Below are 22,186 nucleotides of genomic sequence, written 5' to 3' on the forward strand. Positions count from 1 at the left end.
GACGAGACAAAAACATTAAAACCCATTATAAACGAGGCATTTGTTGCATCCAGTGGGGACATAATTACGGATTATAATGACTTATACTGTCTTTTTACACGTTACGTTGCATCGCGCTGCGTAAACATAAAATCATGTCTGCATTTGTGATCAGAGAAATGACAAAGAAGCGCTACTCTACACTGCTCAAAACTCGAGTTTGAATCATCAGTGGCAAATCCTGTAAATGAAAACATACTTACAGTCTGTGAGTCAGAACAGCCGGCATTGTAGTCTACTCTTCCAGCATCAGGAAACAGTCCTCCATAAAATGTGCTGCACACAAATGAATATTTGGGTTGAACTGTTCTGGAACAGTGTTGTAAATACAACTTAACCACTGATTTCTAGTCGTGTCCTCTTTTGGAAGACCAAACAAAGTAGTTTCGCTTTCACAACGAAACACATGGCGGGCTATAGAGTGAGCGGTGGCGGGCGGGCTTGAGAACGGCGCGGCCGGCGGGCTTGCGGCAACCACATGTGATGACCCTGGGCTGGACTCCGCTTCGTCCACGGTGAAAGCCGATCCGGCGATCCACAGCGCGAAGTTGATGTATTTCCTCAGCGACCAGCACAGATCAGCTCTAGGCATGACGAAGCGGATATTGTCCTTTTATGGAAGGCCAAACAAAGTAGTTTCGCTTTCACAACGAATCACAGTGCCTTCACGACATGGAGCAGCAACAATACTACAGCGAGAATAAAAGTTACGCCTTCTTTCTTTGTGTGAACATTTGGGTAGCGTTATGCAAATCTTCCCACATCGTGATGTAGACATGTGGGGGCGTGTTAGAACAAGCCGTTTTAGGTAGGCGTGGTTAACTCTTAACTTTTATAAAGAATATCTCTTACAATATCTTTACAGATCTTCTTTATGCACCAAGAGCTTGTAACACTTCAAAGAGAAAGGACAAATTTAAATCGCATCATATGACCCCTTTAATGTTTAGCCTCCATAGGACTATAAGAGACAAAGCCATATGCAATATTTCATGCAAATACATGATTTTTAATGTATAATTCTAATGAAGGGGTGTTCAGTTTTGTGGTATCTCCTCTGCCAGTCCTTCCACCCACAAAATCTGAAAATGGCAACAACATTCCTGGTAGACTACAAAACAACTCTACACTGTAAGTCACTTTATTATTCATCTGGATTTCCATGTGATTTTACAGTCAGCATGGCAGAACTCATCTCAGCTGGAATTGAGACAGAGCTGAGACTGCTTTGACTTCTTAAGCACATTAAGAACAGACTGTAGATGTGAATCATGCAATAGGAGAAAGTGCAAGTATTGTCATATTAAAGTACATATGTGCAGAAAAATTAAGCTTGGGGTCATCAATGTGTGTACATATGGGCTGTACTGTACTATATTTTCACAAATAAGGAAAAATGGCCCTCCAGAACTTTAAGATTTTAGAAACTCTCCGGAAAAGGCTCAATAATAATGAAAAATCTTTAGGAATATACACAGATGGTACCATTACTGTGTATATGATTGAACTACAGTTGCGTTTCTCTACAGAAGTAAACACAAGCAGTTATAATTAAGAATTCCTTGTGAACCTAGTAAATATGACAAAACTGATGAAACAATTGCAAAATTACAATTGTCATTATGCCGCATGAACAGCTGCCAAATACTGTATTTTTTAAATCTTACAGTGGACAGCTAGTTGTTTATCACAACACACAGCACGATATGCAGATTCTCTGCACTGCACATATGCCTGTCTCAAAGTGTTTTTTCAAAGTGGGGTTCTGGTCATTTCAGAGAGACGGAAATATGAGCTGTCTTTCGCAGTGAAGCTGCTCTCATCAGTTTTGTAGCCACGAATGCTGCTCTTTTTACTTGCTAATACATTTTTAAAGGGGTCATGAACTATTTTTTTATTATTTTACAATGTTCTCTGAGGTTCACTTATATTGTTAGTGTGGTTTTACAAAAAAAAGAAAAACCTTCATAATTTAGAAGTAATAGGCTATTTTCTATCCTGTTTTTTGAGCCTCTCTGCAGAACAGTCTGTTTTTATAAGTGAGGCGCATTCAAGACTCGCAAGTAAACGCCCACTGCTATGATTGGCTAACAGATTCACTTATTAAAATAACAGATGGACGCTGCTGTGACTGTGATGAAAACAGCATGGGTCATTTGGGTTAAAAACATATAAATACTATAAAGACGTATAAATACTAAATACTTTGAATATAATACATATCAAACAGCCTGGAACAGACAATGCAATGCTGATAAAAGTACGTTTGCTCACACTTCTGAGTTGTGACATTACTGCTGGATCCACTCTAGTCAGACTCAGCTTTGCATCATCGTTTAATTTCAGTCACTCTGAAAAGCCTGCATCATACTGTCTTGTTTAAAAATTAATCCATAGCAAAGTAAAGCAAAAAAACAAACAGTGTTTCACTGATGCGATCTGGAGCTCTTTGCAAATTTTACCCCGTGTTTACACCGGACGCGAGCGGAGCAACACGACTATAGACAACACAACTCATTATAATCGGCGATTCTGTCTGTACTGAATGCGGCACGGATTAATACAACAAATCCCTGACAGTAAACTGATGTCCCGATCTATTTCTGACATACAAGCATTCGCGCCACTTCTGACCTGAAAGAGAAATTGATTCGCGACATGAAACAACATTGCTCGTGTTCGATCTAGATATGTTAGGATCACAAAGAAGGCAATTCTATTTTTCACAACTTACACTACACGCGGTCTTGTTATCGTGTAATGTCATCTGTATGGTTATGATGATGGAGTAATCCTGTGTTCATGTCTCTCTAGTATTTCCTCTCACTACAGTACAAGCGCGTATCAGTGGGCGGGGCTAAAGTGGCAGAGATGTAGAGGCAGGCGTTGATCTTCTCCTGTGGAGGTGGTGTTTAGCCACACTATTACGTCATAAAGTGGCACATTCGAAAAAGAGTCGTTTTCTGAGCTTGGTTTCAATAAAAGCTGTTTTTAAACTAATGAGAAAGTTTTGAGTTTTTAAACTTACAGGATGTTTTTATAGTATATTGACCTGTTATGTCAAAAGATCAAGGGAAATTTGATTTCTCAGTCCATGACCCATTTCAAAAGCCTTCAAAGCTGCTGTTGGCCAAAAATAAAATAAATAAACACAATAATTCAACCAGTCTTTATAGTGTAAATGAAACTTCAATAAATAAATCAAAACATATCATAATTTAGCACTCCCATAAAAATAACCCCCAAACCCACTACAGTAAAAAAAAAAAAAAAAAAAACTTTATATTAAACAATGTCATGTCCACTGTGATAAGATCTTTTGTAAGTATTTTTAAAACTTGTCACTGCGTTTATTCATGCTGTTATTTATCTCGAAAAATTATTCAAACAGGCAGAATCCGAGCCACTCCTGTAAGCTGTTACATGAAGAGGACAATTCAAGAGTCACACCTGTTAGCAAACAGAATTGTCAATCCCAACCACCAATCCAGAAATTCCAATCTCGGATCGAATAAGCTCTCACTTGGCTAACTCGCAGGGACATTTAAAAGCAGATGGAAATCACACAAGAACAAATGCTTGTAATTATAGTGCAAAAACGTAGGTTTGAAATTGCATTTGAGTGCTTTAAATGATTAGTGCACTCACTGAATGTCTTGGCGAGGACCAAAAAGTGCTCTGAAACTCGGCAAGCAGTTTGATAAACGGGAGAATTAAACGGCCTTTGGCAAGATGTTACCTGCCTGCATTTATTCAAAAAGAGCATGTAGAAATGTTATGCTCCTGACGGAACTAATGACTAGCCCTTAAGACTCACTGGAAATAATTTTCAGAACTGTCCTGGCTCCACACCAAGAAAGAAACAGGATTGCCTGATTTCATTTGTTTCGGTACGGGCTCTTTATATGTGTGGGTATAAAGCTGGCCAATTAATGTATTCTTTGGGCTGATATCCCAGACACATGATTAGGCCTTTCGGAAACATGTTTCTACCAGAAAAAAATATCATGGAGTGTGAGATGAAGTCAAGGACAACCTTCAAACGAGTCCAGATCTCCACTTTTACGGCTTTAAATTCCATCCATGCAATCAAACGTAATCAAATTCAGAACAATAGTTAATAATCATGGTAATATTTCCATCTTCACTATCTATGAGGCCCTAATGAAAACACCCTCTCACCTCAGCTGCCCTGGACCCAAAGTGCTTCATCACAGTTTGAGATTAATCATATGCCTGCCAATCAAGAGCACTGATGGGGCGAGAACACTGTGGCAGATTGTTATTTTCTGCAGATTCCTCATTGAGGCATATTAACAACGGGCCATATTGTGCTCGATTTATTCCCATCTGCATGCCGAGCAGAGCATGTTTCATGTGCCGCATACATTAGGAATGCACATTATTATCGTGTCAAACAAACACACGCAAATAAACACACCCTGATGCTGTATCCCCAAAAGAGGTAATATAATCAGTGATGCGAGATCTGAAAGAGTGCACTGGGGCTGCAGGCTAGCGCTGTTGATTTTATCTAGAGAATTGAGCTGGACTCAAACATGTCAAATTAAGATGCAGATATATTGCTGTGACAGTCGGGCCAGTGTTAAAATAACTTATGTGAAGTAAAATACAAATAAAAGTACATTTAAGCACACTTTGCTGATACACAACAAAGGACAGTCTGATTGATGTACACTGTTTTATTTCTGACCATTGTAAATTATGAAGTCCCAGAACCAGGCTTGTGAAGGAACATTAACAATTAAAAACACAAAATAAAATTAATAGTTTTAAACTGAATTTAAATGTGAAGTTAGGCATCACAACATTACAATGTACAGTATGAAATGTGGATATTCATTTTGAGATTAAACAGTGTTATTTAATCATTAGCGATAATAAAGATGAATTCAAGAAAGATCATGTGAAAATTCATGAATCACAGGAATATATCAATTTAAGTTTTATTAAAATAGAAAAATTGTTATTTTAAATTGGGTAACACTTTACAATAAGGTTCATTAGTTAAACATTGGTTAATGTATAAACTAACATGAACTAACCATGAGCAATACATTTGTTACTGTATTTACTAATCTTCACTAACGTTAGTTAATAAAAATACAGATGTTCATTGTTAGTTCATGTTAGTTCACAGTGCATTAACTAATGTTAACAAGATTTTAATAATGTGTTAGTAAATGTTGAAATTAAAATTAACAAAGATTAATAAATGCTGTATAAGTGCAGTTCATTATTAGTTCATGTTAACTAATGTAGTTAACTAATGAACCTTATTGTAAAGTGTTACCTTAAATTGTAATAATATGTTACAATATTACTGTTTTTACTGTGTTTTGATCAAATAAATGCAGCCTTGGTGAGCATAAGAAACTTCTTTCAAAAGACAATAAAAAAAAAAAAAATAAAAAAAAATATATATATATATATATATATATTTCAAACATTTGACCGGATATACACACATACACATAATACCTAATCTAGTATAAATTTCTTTTAGAGGCATATAAGGTGGAAGATCTAAGTCTGGAGATACCTGATCCAGATTCAACTCATTATCAGAAAGTTTTTTTGTGGGTTTGCTTGCTTTTCTGTTATAACAAACACAATACAATTAGAGTCTAACCGTTTAGCATTTTCTTCACCTGTTCATCGAGACCACAAAAAGTGCAGAGCTGCATCAGCTCAATGTAAATTAAGAACATGGATTTTTTTTAAACAAGGGAATTTTCTATTGGTTTAAGCAGTTCCACTGAGAGCTGAGCTCTTCCTCTTTTGGTCTGTCTTTAAATACAATGGCTAAAGACTGCAGAAACTAGGGGTAATGATTCTCCTGGGGTTCACTACACAAAACAGAGCCAGTGCTGCCTAACTGCCTTCATTACTGCCAACAACCCGAAGCTGCAGTGAAAGCACATACAACTATGTACCGCTTATATGGATTTGCAAATAATAGGACCATTTAAATAAACAAAGCTCCTCTATTACCGACTCGAGATTTCTTGATTATATTCAGACTATAATAGCCTGTAGATCACCATGCACAGCAGTCTGTTGTTTTAAAATGACTGTCTTTTCTTTAATCTATCCTTCCTCTTCGATTTTCAGATCCCATTAGTTGAAACAATTACTGTACATGCGGTACTTCTGGCCGCTTCATTGCTGTGTAACGGAACATCACCAAGTCAGTCCAAGAGAATTAAAATATTTTTATCCAGTCTGCAAAGTCACAATTAACTGTAGAAATCAATAGAAGCTCTTCATAATAATTCATCGCAAAACTAGGGGGTAGAAAAGAAGTTAAAAAGTTCAGCCCAAAGTTACATTTAGCTATAGAAACATGATGCAACTGTATCCATGAAACGTCTTCAAATACATGCTCATTCACTGAAAGAACAGCATTTATTAAGATCTGCCCTTGGAGAGAATTATGGAGAAATGCAATAATTAGAGCTGTCTGATTTAAGTATTGTGACAGTCTGAAGCTCAAAACCATCTTTATATTTTATCCGCCACAGACATGCCTAACAGCTCCTACAATAGAGAATTACACATTTAATTAGAGCTATAAATACATACAATTCAGACTTCATATCTGAGAGAGGTGGTGTAAATCTGCCAAGCTAATGTGAAATTTACATTGAAACATAAATCCAACACGGACTAGCCTACATATCCACCCCTCCAAATATATATTTAAATATTGAACCAGTGCTGTATCCAACAGGTCCCTTGTAACAATGTTCGTAGATTGGGAAGAGGGAGGCAGGAACCGACGAACATTTACACATTAAACTTTAATAAATAAATAAACAAACACAAAACTAAAGTAAAAGTGGCAGCCACTCACGGACGACTGCTACATAAAACAACAACATAAAATCCAGGCCTGGTCCTCTCTCGTCCTTCACTGTCATCACTCCTCTTATCCTTCCGGAGCTCCTCCGTGGGACTCGAGACCAGTGTGTGGCGCAGGTGTCCCACATTATCTTTCACTCCACCGGCCTCACTCCGCTCCCACGGCTCTCAGCCCTGCCCCCACGGCTCTCGGCCCCGCCCCACTCGTCACATCCCTAAAGACTCATCAATGCTCTCTAGATAATAGCGATTTTCTGGAAAACAGCACTCAGGTACCGTATGATGTATGCGGTGGACTGCACATATTGGCGGTTCTGTCATGGTCCTGGGCATGTTTGCTGAACCTGACAAGATGCAGCTGAGGTCCAGATGCTGTGCAGCCGCAGGGCACTGACACGCATGGATTGCAAGAGCTGAGGCAAGTTACAGCCTCATTACCGAGTCCACATCTAACTGGGTCAATGTGCAGCCTGGCACCATGTCACTATGAGTTTCCATATCACCTGCTGCCACAGCAAGCGACAGGTGGGCCTTTGGGTTTTGTCATGTGTGAAATGTTGGTGGGTATATAGGCATGTCAGAACAAGCATTGCAGGGGGCGACTTTGTGATTTTTAGCGCAGAGCGAAAAAAGATGAGGTGATAAATGCGGAAGTAATGCAAGGGAGATCAGCCGTGCTCATTGGCTGTGATAATGCTGCAGGTGTGCAGAATATATTTGTTTTTTTTAGGATGCTTTCAAAGAGTGCTTTCAGGGAAGTGTCATTTAGACCAGTGCTTTGCGATTGGTGAGTTGCAGGTCTGTTTTGACGGGGTTGCAAACAGCAGGGGGGAAAATATGCTAAATGCAAAAATGCAATTATAAATGTAATGGTATAATCATGCACAGTTATATTAGATAAATTAAATAGGCTCATCAACTTTTAGATGGAAGAGAAAATGCATTAAATGTTTATGAACATCTAATGCCATGCAACCATTAACACTAAATATTTTGCAGCATATGCATCTGTCACTTGGAAGAAGCTGGATAAATTAGACAGATGCAGAAACTAAAGCCAGACTGTGGTAGATACAGGTTGCAAAGACACAATGTGGTTAAATAAAAAATAAAATAAAATAAAATAAAATGCAAAATTAAATTGACAGTGAATGTGAAATTAATACTCTTTATGATAACAAATAACGGTCTTCAATACAATGAAGATTTAGATGATTTTCAATTCATTAAATAATTACATTTATTAATAGACTAATCTAAACTGAAATAAATAAAATAGAGACAGTGAAACTATAAGATGAAAAGTGTTGAAAGTAAAATTTGCACCCTATTATAACAAAAAAGTCTCCAATACATATACACACACATGTACAATATTTATTTATTTATACGCACGCGCGCATATATATACTGTGTGTGTATATATATATATATATATATATATATATATATATATATAATATATATATATACACATACATACATACATACATACACACATATATACTGTACATATATGTGATGTGCAATATAAAATCCAGGTTTGACGCAAAACCTGCTGCGAACCACTGCTACATTCAAGCATGAGCAACAACAGTGCCGGAAGGATTTGCCAGCCTAATCATGGATGTAACAACCGAAACTGCTTTAGTGAGGAAAATATGACGTGAACCAAAGCGTTGTTGTTGTGCGAGATCAGAAAGAAACTTGCCAACATGCAAACAGGTTATGAGTCCGCTGAGCCATTTATACTACAAATGCATATCTCTGAGGCTGCATATAGGAAACGGTGTCTGTGAGAGTTGTAATCCACTTTAGTACAATCTCCCGAGCCCCTGTTCATATCATCCTGAAGTGAGCATGCATGTGAGTGTGTATTTGTATGTGCAGCAGACTAACAATCTACACACCAAGTTTATTTGCATATGCCTTTGAATTAAACAGCCATCCTGCTCGGTCTAGCGTTTAATCGACCATTTAATCAATTCATATCATACAGCTGTGGAGGCTGTTTCAGATCTCAGTCCCACATGTCTATGGGAAATTTGGGATTTTGAACTAGAACAGAACAGCCATAGCACCCATTCAACTCCTTTTAATGCAGATCGTCTACTTGCGCTGTGTGGCATCTGTAACATATGTAAAATTCATTTACATCTGTTTGTTTGAGCGCAGAACATCATCGGCTTGGTCGGAGAGGAATAGTGGCAAATGAAGGAGGAAGTGAAATTAGCGTGTTGTTCACTATGGGTATTCAAACGTGAAGAACTAGACACATCTAGACATGCTTTCTTGCGCTCTTTTCTGAAAAATAACAATGTTGTTAAAGAAATTGCTTGCCCAAAAATACAAAATTATTATTGTATCTGGTCACCAGCAGGTAGAAACTTTGCTCAATAGTACTTTCAGGGTAAGTCAAGATCTCTTTGACTTCAAATGAAAACATGGAGGACAGGAATTAGAAAATATGAAGGATTCTGTTGCACCGCAACAACTTTGGTCAGAATGATTGACCTCCTGACTTTTCTAGCCAAGACTCGCAGGAGGCTGATTTTGTCCAAATCACTTGACTGAAGAGAAAGGCGTTTGTAGAAGAGCCTTGTGCAACTTCTCAAGCCAGGCTGACATTTCAAACTGATGAGGACCATAAACACCCAGTGGGAGGTTTGGCTGTCTCCCATTGCTTCTGCGTTGCTCTTTCCTCTCTCCACATGTCCCCTAAACAAGCAGCCAAGCCTGGAGGACACGTTCACAAAGAACTGCCCATCTTTTGGTCATTCCATCCAAGCTGGAACTGCAGGGAGCTAAGAAATAGAAATAAAAACGGTCCCTCTTTGGGCAATATTTCAGCTAGGCATTTAAAAACAGCAGGCCAAATCAACCCACACTAAATATTCAGAAGTCTAATGCCTTGGCTGACAATTCTCAAGATGAATACAGTGAAGAGTGTGGATACAAAATGAAAAGGGATTGTGTTGGATGGGGTCATTCATCTTTGTTAATATTTCAAAGTATATTCGAAATATTCTGTTTATACCCTAATTGGACACATTTCCAAGAGCCAAACTCCAAATCCAAAAGTCACATGTGACCCCGCTGCAACCTCCCACGAACTCCAAGGACCCCGTCCCTCTTCTGAGGCCGCAAACATGAATAGTTAGCATACAAGACAGTATAATGAGGAGGAGAAAAACCACTTGTAGAAAAAATGAATGAGAGAAATCTTATTTAGTTCAGTTAATAATGTGGTGGTAATAGGAATTAAATTCTACTTTACAGTAACAGCCTTTTTTATAGCATTTGTTTACTCTAGAAAGCATTAGGATTAGCTAGACCAGCCTGGAACCACGCTTTTCATGTACTTCTAAGTAGCAGAGGTATGTGTCTACACTGAAAAACGAAGCATGATGTAGTGCACTACAAGTACACGAATGATGTACAGTACTTTAAAGGGGGTAATATTATGTTGCTAAAAAGAACATTATTTTGTGTATTTGGTGTAACGAAATGTGTTTATGCGGTTTAAGGTTAAAAAAACACATAATTTTCCACATACTGTACGTTATTGTTTCTCCTCTATGCCCCGCCTAGATTTTTACAAAGCTCATCGGTCTGAAAAGCGAGTTGTGCTCTGATTGGCCAGCTATCCAGTGCGTTGTGATTGGCCGAATACCTCAAGCGTGTGACGGAAATGTTACGCCCCTTACCATATTGTGATGCCGTGTCCCGGCCGGAGCAAAGAGACAAAAACATTAAAACCCATTATAAACGAGGCATTTGTTGCATCCAGTGGGGACATAATTACGGATTATAATGATTTATACCGTGTAAACATAAAACCATATCTGCATTTGTGATCGGAAAAATGACAAACAACAAGCGCTAGTCTACACTGCTCAAAACTCACGTTTGAATGATCAGTGGCAACTCCTTTAAATATGAAAAACATACTTACATTCTGTGAGTCAGAACAGCCGGCATTGTAGTCTACTCTCCCAGGAAACAGTCCTCCATAAAATGTGATGCACACATTCTGAATATTTGGGTTGAGCTGTTCTGGAACAGTGTTGTAAATATAACTATAACCGCTGATTTCTAGTTGTGTCCTCTTTTGGAAGGCCAAACAAAGTAGTTTCACTTTCACAACGAAACACACAGCATCACACACGGCGGGCTAGAGTGAACGGAGGCTGGTGGCCTTGAGTGAGTGGCGGCGGGTGGGCTTGAGAACGGCGCGGCCGGCGGATTCGACAAAGGAGCGGCCGGCGGGCTTGCGGCAACCACATGTGACGACTCCGGGCTGGACTCCGCTTCATCCACGATGAAAGCCGATCCGGCGATCCACAGCGCAAAGTTGATGTATTTCCTCAGCGACCAGCACGGATCAGCTCTAGGCATGACGAAGCGGATATCGTCCTCTTTTGGAAGGCCAAACAAAGTAGTTTCACTTTCACAATGAAACACACGGCAACAACAATACTACAGCGAGAATCAAAGTTATGCCTTCTTTCTTTACGTGAACATTTGGGCAGTGTTATGCAAATCTTCCCACATCGTGACGTAGACATGTGGGGGCGTGTTAGAACTAGCCGTTTTAGGTAGGCGTGGTTGACTCTTAACTTTTATAAAGAATATCTCTTTGGATTTGAGACTTTAGTCTTTGCAACTTTACAGATCTTCTTTATGTACTAAGAGCTCGTAACACTCCAAAGAGTAAGGAAAAATTTAAATCGCATCATATGACCCCTTTAACTGTTGAGATAGTGTGCAATATTGGACACTCAGTGCCGCTTCTTAGTGGCAGACGAGAAGCTAAACATGTAAAGCTCTAGCAGCAACACATGTAATTGGAACATAATTTCCCTCAATTTGAAAACATTGAACGCTGAATGAATGACTTGCCTTAATAAGGGAACTTTCCATACCCTGCTGCATCAGTAAGGACTGAATTGAATCACCAATTACAAGACACCATCCCCCAGCACTGTGTTGAATCAACAACTGGCAGACGATTTGAATGAGTTCTATTGCAGATTTGAAACTCCCGGTCTCACACCCCACACCCATTCTCTCCATGGATCCATTAACATCAGCAACCCTCCTCTCCCCCACTGCACTTCGGGTCTGTGAAGATCTTGTGCGTCAAATCTTCCGGAAACAGAAGACAAGGAAATCACCAGGCCCAGACGGAGTTACACCAGCCTGTCTAAGAACCTGTGCTGACCAGCTGGCCTATATCTTCACACAAATTTTCAACAGATCACTGGAGCTGTGCGAAGTCCCTTTCTGCTTTAAGCACTCCACCATCATCCTTATCCCAAAGAAATCCAAAATCACAGGACTAAATTACTACAGACTTGGTACTTTAACGTCTGTGGTCATGAACTCATTTGAGTGACTGGTGTTGGCTTATCTGAAGGACATTACTGGACCCTCACTGGAGCCCCTGCAGTTTGCTTACCAAGCAAACAAGTCTGTGGATGATGCAGTCAACATTGGACTGCATTATATCCTACAACATCTAGACAAACCAGGAACTTATGTGAGGATTCTGTTTGTGGACTTCAGCTCGGCCTTCAACACTCTTATCCCAAACCTCCTCCAGAACTGTGTGTTGGGCCATATTCCATTACGTTTTTGTTGTTTTAACATTCCATCAATAGCAGGCAACAAAAAAAAATTCTATGAGGGTTTCTAATTTTAATTAATTTCTAATTTTATTTATTTATTTATTAGCAGGGTTTTAAAACATGCATGACTTTTTCATTTAAAGATTTATTCATTTATTTATGCACATGCTCATAGTTTGATGGAAGAAGAGTAATTAATTAATTAAAAAAATTATTTAAAAAAAAACTTGCAGTCATGCTTACAATGGCAAATCTTACCCATCCGGCTCCTTACAACATTCAACAAAATGCCTTCTACCGTTTGTGCACTACTACACCGAAAATACCAAACACCAAAAAAAGGATAAGCTGCTTCATTTTGATAATGTTAAAATAGCTTGATTCCCAAAACACAATGTTTCACTCAGGGCCTCACCATTAAAACCTGAATACACTCTCGAAAAGATCTAGTAAATAGTTCAGGCTTATTTTGACTCATGTTCTGGCAAAGAGCTAGAACTCGATATAAATACTGTGGCCTAATGTGAGACTTTGAAAGCACACTCATCACATTGATGAAGAGCTTCTTTAAGAACTCAGTGACTCAGTGTTTGCATCCTTAAGCAAATGAAGCACTGCAATAACACTTCTCATTTCGACCCACTGGCCTCAAACTCTAACAGCAATTGAAAACCAACTGCAAGTTTGAAAAATGCAATATCAATTATGAAAATTAAATTTTTACACTGGCCTAGGTCCAAAACCCATTAAAATTTGGAATGAGCAATTACTCAATTGCCACCGCTCATGAAAACACAATAACAATGTGTGGCTTAATTCATCAAAAGTCAGTAAAAAATATATACACAAACATGTCAAAATAGTCAGGAAAGTCGATAACGAAGGGTTTAATTTCAAATCACATACTTGGTGTTCTGTGTCAGTTGAGCAATTGCCATTGAAATAAATGGAAATGCTAATGGATAACTTTATCCAGGAATTATATAACTTTTTGCATGCAATGCGGATCTAAAGATGAAATATGCCAATTTCTAATTAAGATTACTGAAAAAAATAATAATAATAACTTTCTCAAATATACAAACAGAGAAACATTCACAAGCGCCAGGGTAACAATCAGCATTAAGAGCATCTCAAAGGTCCCTGATGTGAGTTTTATTTATTGACAGCTGTTTCAAAGCTGAAAATGAATGCGTTTGGAATGCTGATCTTAATTGTTAGGTATCATTAGTGGATTGTTCTGTTGTCATTGCCTTCCCCTTTCATGAAGCTCAGATCCAGTCTAAGGCCAGTGTCAGATACTAATTACAAAGAATGTGCATCCTGCGAGTTAATGAGCGTGTGCCAAACATTCTGCTAGAAGCTAGATCTCATCTATAGGGTGTATTCAATGCTGACAATACCAGAGACACAGAGAATATTCTAATGTGTTTCTCTCCTTTCTGTAGCGTCTGGACCAATCAAACACACAATATATATTTTGTTAGCTAGATTTCACAAATACTTTGTAACACCCCTCATCTGACAGTCCTCTGGGTTTTGTGTGTTTGCTTTTACCTGTGAACTAGAGTGATATTATATATATTCACAATATATTCACATTCATTTTGCCGGCAATATAAAATTAATAAACATTTTTATTATAGCAATTTGCTTTTTATTTGGCCATTGAAGGAGACATATTATGCCCCTTTTTACAATATGTAATATAAGTATCTGGTGTCCCCAGAATGTGTCTGTGAAGATTCAGCTCAAAATACCCCACAGATAATTTATTATATCATTTTGAAAATGGCCATTTTGAGTGGAAGCAGAAACACGCTGTTTTTCGGGCCTGTCTCTTTAAATGCAAATTAGCTGCTCCCAGCCCCCTTTTCCAGAATAGAGCTGGCCATTACAGCTTGTACCTGCTAAAAACATTTCTTTTGGTTCTGATTATCATGTTTATCGCACTGAAATCATGCGTTTTAAACCATATTAGTTTAAACTTCTGATATACGGTTTTCTGAGAGCTCACATCCGAAGCACACGGACAGAAACAGCATGTGAGTACTAAACTAAGTTCTCATTCACACACAGGTTTACGTTAAAAACACACGAGTTACAAAAACAGTCGGTTATGTCTGTGAAGGTAAACGGCTGGGAAATAAATTGCCTGTATATTTTAGATCTGTGTGGCAGCAACAATATACATTAAATAAATCAATAAATCCACTGCTCTCTTGTCTCCTCTGAGGCTGGGACTGTAAATAGTGTTCTGTGCTCATCTGTGCAGCCAAAGACAGAACAGTTAGCATGATTTGCTCAAACTTTTGCCATGGCATTAGAACTGGTACACCGTTGTCGCTTGCAAAATCAAAATGACGGCGCTGTGGGTGTAAACTTACAGATTATGGGGCGGTAATATTATAATGAGATCCCTTTGCCACGTCACCAAGGGAGCGAAATCAGATGTGCTAGTTTTCTCAGCTTGCAGAAAAAGGCTTACCAACCAAAGTTACTGGGTTAATCTTTTTCACGTTTCCTTGGTTGGTAGATGCACCGGGGACCTGATCATAGCACTTAAAACCTGGAAAAGTCAGATTTTCATGGTGTCACCTTTACGATTATTACTAAAGACCATGTCGGTAGACTAATTTTGCCATTGACTTGATAAAGTTGATAAAAGCTCAGTTAAATGCAGAGAATCTGTTCAAACCGACTAATCAAATCGATATAAAGCAAATTTATTTGCATAATCACTCAAAAATCATTTGAAATGCCTTGCATGGCATTTAAAAAAAAAAAAGCACAAATTAATTTATTAATGTTCTAAAATGTTTTTAAATGAAGCCTTATGCTCACCAATGATGCATTTATTTGATAAAAATAGACAGTAAATACAGTTAAGTGTCTTATATTATTACAATTATGACAAAATATTATTACAATTTAGAATAACTGTTTTCTATTTTCTTGTTTTAAAATGATTTTTTTTCCCAGTGATGGCAAATCCGAATTTTCAGCAGCCATTTCTACAGACTTCAGTGTCACATGACCATTCAGAAGTCATTCTAACATGCTGAACAGTTATTTAATTGTTGATTTAGTTAGTTAGTTAGTATGGAGTGTATTACATGTTTTAATACACATTTACATTTAAATCACAGCACCGAAAACAACTCAATACATCTGCCACTTCTCAGTTCTCAAGCACAGCCTGAAAACCAAGACTGGCTGTCATGACAGAGACACAGAACTAAAGCCATCAGAGCCTTCAAAAAAACCCTCAACATTAACAAACCTGTGAGATGACCTTGTGACCTTGAAAACATTATTGGCAGTATGTAATGACAGCATTTTTTTTTTTTTTTAGCTATTTATTTTTTCATTATGGCTTTTTTTTTTTTTTTTTTTTACTTCACTACACAAAAATGCTTTTAAATCAATATTTTTCATCTTATTTTTAGCGTAAAATCACAACCCTGGATGTTTTTTTTTTTTTTAGTTCGCACATGTGGACTGCTGAGTTTAAAAAGTTTGAAAGAACATAGCCGAGGAACAGGCACAGCTGAGGGATGTATCAAGAGACAGATGATGAATTATAATTAAAATCCTGCATGCACATAGTATAGAAAAACAATCAATGTTCAATTTCAGATCTGTCACCTGCATACATGTTTGATATAAATGCGAGGAGATCAAATATGTCTGTGATATTGACACTCACATCCCTGTCTTTCAGTTTCTCAGAGAATGATTGCTCAGTAATATCAGAATTTCAGTGGGAGAAACATTCACTGACCTATTTTCATATCGTGCCAGTCAGGAGACCTTCTCTGTTATTGCATAACGATGAACAAGACTTATACTGTACCACCAATGAAAATACATACACTCATAAAGCAGCCATAATTGCACTCAGAAGAAAATCCGCATAGAGACAATAAATAGAGACACAGCAAAATGTTGATTTTATGATATTATACAGAGTGATATAATATTGGTGCATCCAGTACAGCTGGGTTGTATGATGCCTGGCTCACTTAAATCTGTCTGAATGTCTTTTGTCTTTGCATTATATAAATAATAAAATATCAAACCAAGCCACATTTGTGTGTGTGTACGTACATACATACATATATTTTTTTCTCTATTACAAATAAATGCTCTAATAAAATGTTCAACATTTATTTGAAATCAAAGAATCCTGGACCAAAATTTTGTTTCCACAAATAAATACAATAAATATATAAAGTTTAGCTATAATGATTTCTAAAGGATCATGTGACACTGAAGACTGAAGTAAGGGCTGCTGAAAATTTAGCTTTACCATCACAGAAACAAATTACATATTCAAATATATTAATATAGAAAACAGTTATTGTAAAGTAATAATATTTCAAAATGTAGCCGTTTTTACTGCATTTTTGATCAAACAAATTTATATATATACTGTATACAGTATCAACAACATTCAGACATTATAAGTGATATACATCTGCAAACTCTACTGTGGACCGACACTAATTTTCTGACATAAAATGTACAACATTCACATACCTATATGTCTGGTATAATGTTTATGATTTAAATAAAGTCAAGCCACAGAGACGTTCTCAGAAACAATTGTAACAATTTCTTTAGCATTCCAAAATAACTCACTAACTCATCTACAATGTCTTTCAGCATAAAGACAAAGAATAGAGAGTAATTTTGAAAAGACATTTCCTGTCAAGGTGTCCGCACAGAGGAAACATGTCAGTCTTTTATCAGTGGCAGAATACCAAAGAAAAAAAACCCACCACGAAATACTGGGATCTGTTCAGCACTCACTTTAATTAGCCCAAGACATTGTTTCATCCTACCCTTTCTCTGCCTAAGTAACCACTAGGTGATCTAATCACCCTTCTTTTTGCAGTCTACTCAGGATCTCTGCAACACTTCTTCCCTCTTCAAGTTCATCTGAAGCATTATTTTCTTTGCTAAATTAATTATCTTTTCACAGTTTTCTTTCTTTTTTCTCATGGAGTCTGCCAATAAGAACATAACTGCGTTCATTTGAAGTTCAAAGATTATCTATTTATAAATCACATGAATCAGTTTTAAAACTGTTTAACATAAGGTAACCTTGAAAGGTAAGTAGCAGTAGTTTGAATGCAGCAACTTTAATTTAAACTTTTGAGTCTTGGTACCGGCAGGGATTGTAGGGGAAGTGAATGTACAATGCTCTCTTCCAACTTCAATACCATGACTGAGGTGAGACCCTTGAGCAAAGCACCGAACCCTCAACTGCTCCCCGGGTGCCGCAGCAAAAAATGGCTGCCAACTGCTCCGGGTGTGTGTGTTTGTTTGTTCACTACTCACTGCTGTGTGTGTACACTTGAATGGGTTAAAATTCCGAGTACGGGACACCATACTTGGCCACATGTCACGTCACTAATTGAAGTAGCAAAGAATGATTAGAGAACTGGAACATTATTAGAGATGATTTTCAGAAATGTGACCATGGGCTAGGGTCAAATTCATCAATGTACCAAATTAGAAGACTTTGAGGCCCTCCTGCTTGTCAGTTATAGTATAAAGCAGATCATTTAAATTACAGGTATAGTTCACCCAGTATCGAAAAATATGTCAGCAATTTCTTATTCTTAATGTTATTCCAAACCTGTATGACCATTTTTTTTTCTGCAGAGCACAGAAGATATTTTGAAGATATTTTGTTTTTCTTAATTCCTTGAAAGTCAGTCGGTTCCAAAACAACATTGGGGTCCATGTGGTTTCATTGGATGGACACTGAGTCACAGACATTTTTCAAAATACCTTCTTTTGTATTCTACAGAAGAAAAAAAGTTAAACAGGCTGAAACAACGGGAGGGTGACTAAATCATGACATAATTTACATTTTAGAGTACTGTCTTTAAGCGCCATATTTTACTTTATCAGACATTTCATCACGATACAATCATGATAAGATTAAGTGGCCTGTGATCAATATTATGTGCGACTTTACATTTTTTACACTTTACACTCTTTTCTTTACATTGCGTGCAGGTGTGGCATGAGAGTGTAAAAATAAAGTGTCTTAAAAAACTAGTAATTTGATCGATGTATCAGTTCATATTAATGTATCATTACACCCCTAGTGTCTAATTCAATATACTGTACAGTATCTTCAGCACATGGCAAATGAAAGGTGGTTTACACTACAAAACAATGATAAATGCAGTAACAAAGAATGAAGGGAGGAGTTGTACATTTTTAAAAGACAGAAATGTTAGAAAGCCAAGCCCAAAGCAAACTATCCTGTCCGTTTGACCTTGTGGGGAAATGCATTGGCACTGTGAGTGGGTTCGAAGAGTCTGATTTCGGTCTGAAGTCTTGCTACTCTATTTTCTCTCCCCAACAGAGTCTGTTCAATTCTTTCAAACCAGCGTAAGCTGTGAGGGCAAGATTAAGAATTGTCGTGATGCAATCTCCTCAGAGAAAAGCTCTTTCCTCTTATCGGGCACGCATGAAAGTGTTAAATGAGTCATTCACCTTGCTAGGGGAAAAAAATTAAAAAGCGGTGCCATCCGGCACAGTAAGGACAATAAGATGTAGGGTATCAGAACGAATCAGACAATTTAAGATTTGATAAAGAACAGTTGAAACACGAGGAGCCGAATTCCACAGAGGCCCAAGACACAGGATGTTCGTAAATCAGATCCTGGCGCCACAAGCCTGAACCAACTAGCAGCTTTGAGTAGCTCACAGCATTTAAACAAAAGACCACTTATTGACAATTCCAAGGAGATTGTCAATTTTGGGGGCAAGTAACCAAGATTAATGGTCAGAGATGCACAGCATGACCATGTAAACCAGTGACGATCACGAGCTCTTTGGATTGACTTCCCCCACCTCGACGACAAAGAACAGACTGAGATTCCTTACAGACCTTTTAACCTCTGGTCTACACAGAACATGTCCTCAGCCACAGAATGGCACCGAAACTGCCTTTCAATGCACCAAAATGAACTCAAAAGGACTTGTGAGCAACTAATCATTTCTATGCATAACTCCATATCATGTATTGTAACCCACACATTAGACTATCATGTTTTAATCACGTATTGTGTGTGTCTTTTTGATAACTATTTAATAGCTTAAGGGTTCATATTCATGTTTAGTATGTGTGTGTGTGAAAATTCTTGCTTTAAAGGTTTCTTCCAATCAATTATTTGTCAAATGTATCATATTCTTGTTATAGAAATCATGTCCAAAAGTATACTCTGCAAGAGCGGGAAAAACTTGGACCATGTGACTGATAAGATAACATTTGATTTATGAATTGGGAGGAGAAATATACAACATCTCGAGCAAAGACGAGATCTAATTGGTCAAAACACCACTTGGGATGTGGCCAAAAGCCCAGTTTAAATACTCAGGACACCATCAAATCACTCTCTCTTTTTTTCACATCATGCGCTTTTTTAGCCATGTGGCTTTTTAGTCATAGCTTTGAGCTATGCTTTTTAGTCATCGCCTTTTGAGCTAGTTAGCTTTTTCTGGTCATGGCTTCTAGCCGTGCATTTCAGTCATCGCTTTTTGCGCTCTTTGAGTGTGCTCTGGCTTACACACCAGCTCCTCCAAAACCATGAGGAGAAACGCCACCTAGTCTCGTCAAACTTTACTTCTATTTCTTTACTTTAGTTTCTTTTCTTTTCCGTTGAGAGTTTCATGTTCTGAGTTAAGTTTTGCCTAACACCGCATCTCCGAGTCCGACCTCGAGTGCCGTCTAAAACTTTAACCAGACCACAACTCCGCGTCGTCAGCCAACGCCCAACCACTGGCTTCCCAAGACTGAACTTATAGCCAATCAACAACCTTGGGAAACCCCTTTCGGCAACCAGACAAGGAAGGGAATCTCTTTCACAGGCAAGCAAGTACCTCCAGATTCTAGTTGAACTGGTGCACTTAATATAATTTTAACCTCATTGAGGAACTCAATGCGAGGGTTAATTAAGTGATTGTTTGAGCTAGTTAGCTTTTTTTGGTCATGGCTTCTAGCCGTGCATTTCAGTCATCGCTTTTTGCGCTCTTTGAGTGTGCTCTGGCTTACACACCAGCTCCTCCAAAACCATGAGGAGAAACGCCACCTAGTCTCGTCAAACTTTACTTCTATTTCTTTACTTTAGTTTCTTTTCTTTTCCGTTGAGAGTTTCATGTTCTGAGTTAAGTTTTGCCTAACACCGCATCTCCGAGTCCGACCTCGAGTGCCGTCTAAAACTTTAACCAGACCACAACTCCGCGTCGTCAGCCAACGCCCAACCACTGGCTTCCCAAGACTGAACTTATAGCCAATCAACAACCTTGGGAAACCCCTTTCGGCAACCAGACAAGGAAGGGAATCTCTTTCACAGGCAAGCAAGTACCTCCAGATTCTAGTTGAACTGGTGCACTTAATATAATTTTAACCTCATTGAGGAACTCAATGCGAGGGTTAATTAAGTGATTGATGGTTGTTCAGGTCTATGCATTTTCACATATTGCTGTAAACTTGGGATTTCGCATTTTAATTTCCTTAAACTCATTCTTTCCTTACTTTCTCGCTTTCTGCAACTTGTGTGAATGTGTAAATGCGTGTGTTCATGTGTTAGATTAGTTTACATGCCTTATTTATATTGAAAAGAGAAGTATCTTGTGTTTTGTGCTTACAAGTTAATGTCTTAAACTGTCGATCTTGTTGCTGTGCTAATTAATAGTGTTTTCACTATAGTTTGGATATAAATATCCATTGCAGAGTTGATGTTGTGCGGCTCGTTCAATGAATCGCTGGCCGTCTCAGTGATCAGCCGTAAAACAGTGATTCTGTCCAAATTCCCTTTAAAATCTTAAATAATTCCCTTTGAGCTAAATTGACCTGTTTTCCTTACAAAGCCATTCCACCTTGTGCCTCAGATACTCCTGTATGATTTCAAACTGACATCTTGAAAGACAGGCGAAAAAAAGATGCAAAGTGTCTCTCAATCAAAATCCCCTCTGTACCAGCATGAAAGCTGTTGTAAAGGAATGAAAAGTTACAGTCGAGTCTGTCAACAATTGTACCCTTCCTGTACGTAACTTACTTTTTAAAAAGCGAGGTGAACTGAAGTGCTAGTACTAATAAAGTTTTGTATTTTTTAATTTTTTGCCACAGTTTAAACTTTAGTTATTTAAATGTAACATGTACGACTGAGTTAAAGTAAGAAAAAAAAAATTACAATTAAAGTAAAAATTTGTTGTGAACAGAATATTTTATGTGTATTGTCCAATCAAACATATACGTATACGTAAATATAATACACTATAATGAAAATATTACATAATTGTGTCAATTTCTGATACATAAAGTTCTAGTATTAGCAAAACAAAGCAGTCTGACACTCCATTCCAAAACTGCCCATATCTGACAAACACCCATTGATGTGTTTACTTGAAACAGCATGGCTTACATAATTTCCTAACAGAATGTGTCTGGGATTACTCGAGAGATAGAGAAAGAGGAGACAGAATCTGCTTTTGGATCAGATGACAGATGTCTACCACAGCTTTCAACCAGATGTTTGATAACTCTCAATAATATATATATATATATATATATATATATATATATATACAGTGTGGACGGAAAG

At 37.8% G+C, this 22,186-nt stretch overlaps 1 protein-coding gene across 2 annotated transcripts in view; it reads right to left on the reverse strand.

Moving 5' to 3' along the window:
• Window positions 1-22,186, reverse strand: part of igsf21a (immunoglobin superfamily, member 21a) — a 245,321-nt gene that overhangs the window by 200,871 nt on the left and 22,264 nt on the right. The gene's annotated exons all lie outside the window — the stretch shown is intronic.

This window comes from Sinocyclocheilus grahami, unplaced genomic scaffold, assembly GCF_001515645.1.
Source record: "Sinocyclocheilus grahami isolate Dianchi unplaced genomic scaffold, SAMN03320097.WGS_v1.1 scaffold20.1, whole genome shotgun sequence".
Lineage (NCBI taxonomy): Eukaryota > Metazoa > Chordata > Actinopteri > Cypriniformes > Cyprinidae > Sinocyclocheilus > Sinocyclocheilus grahami.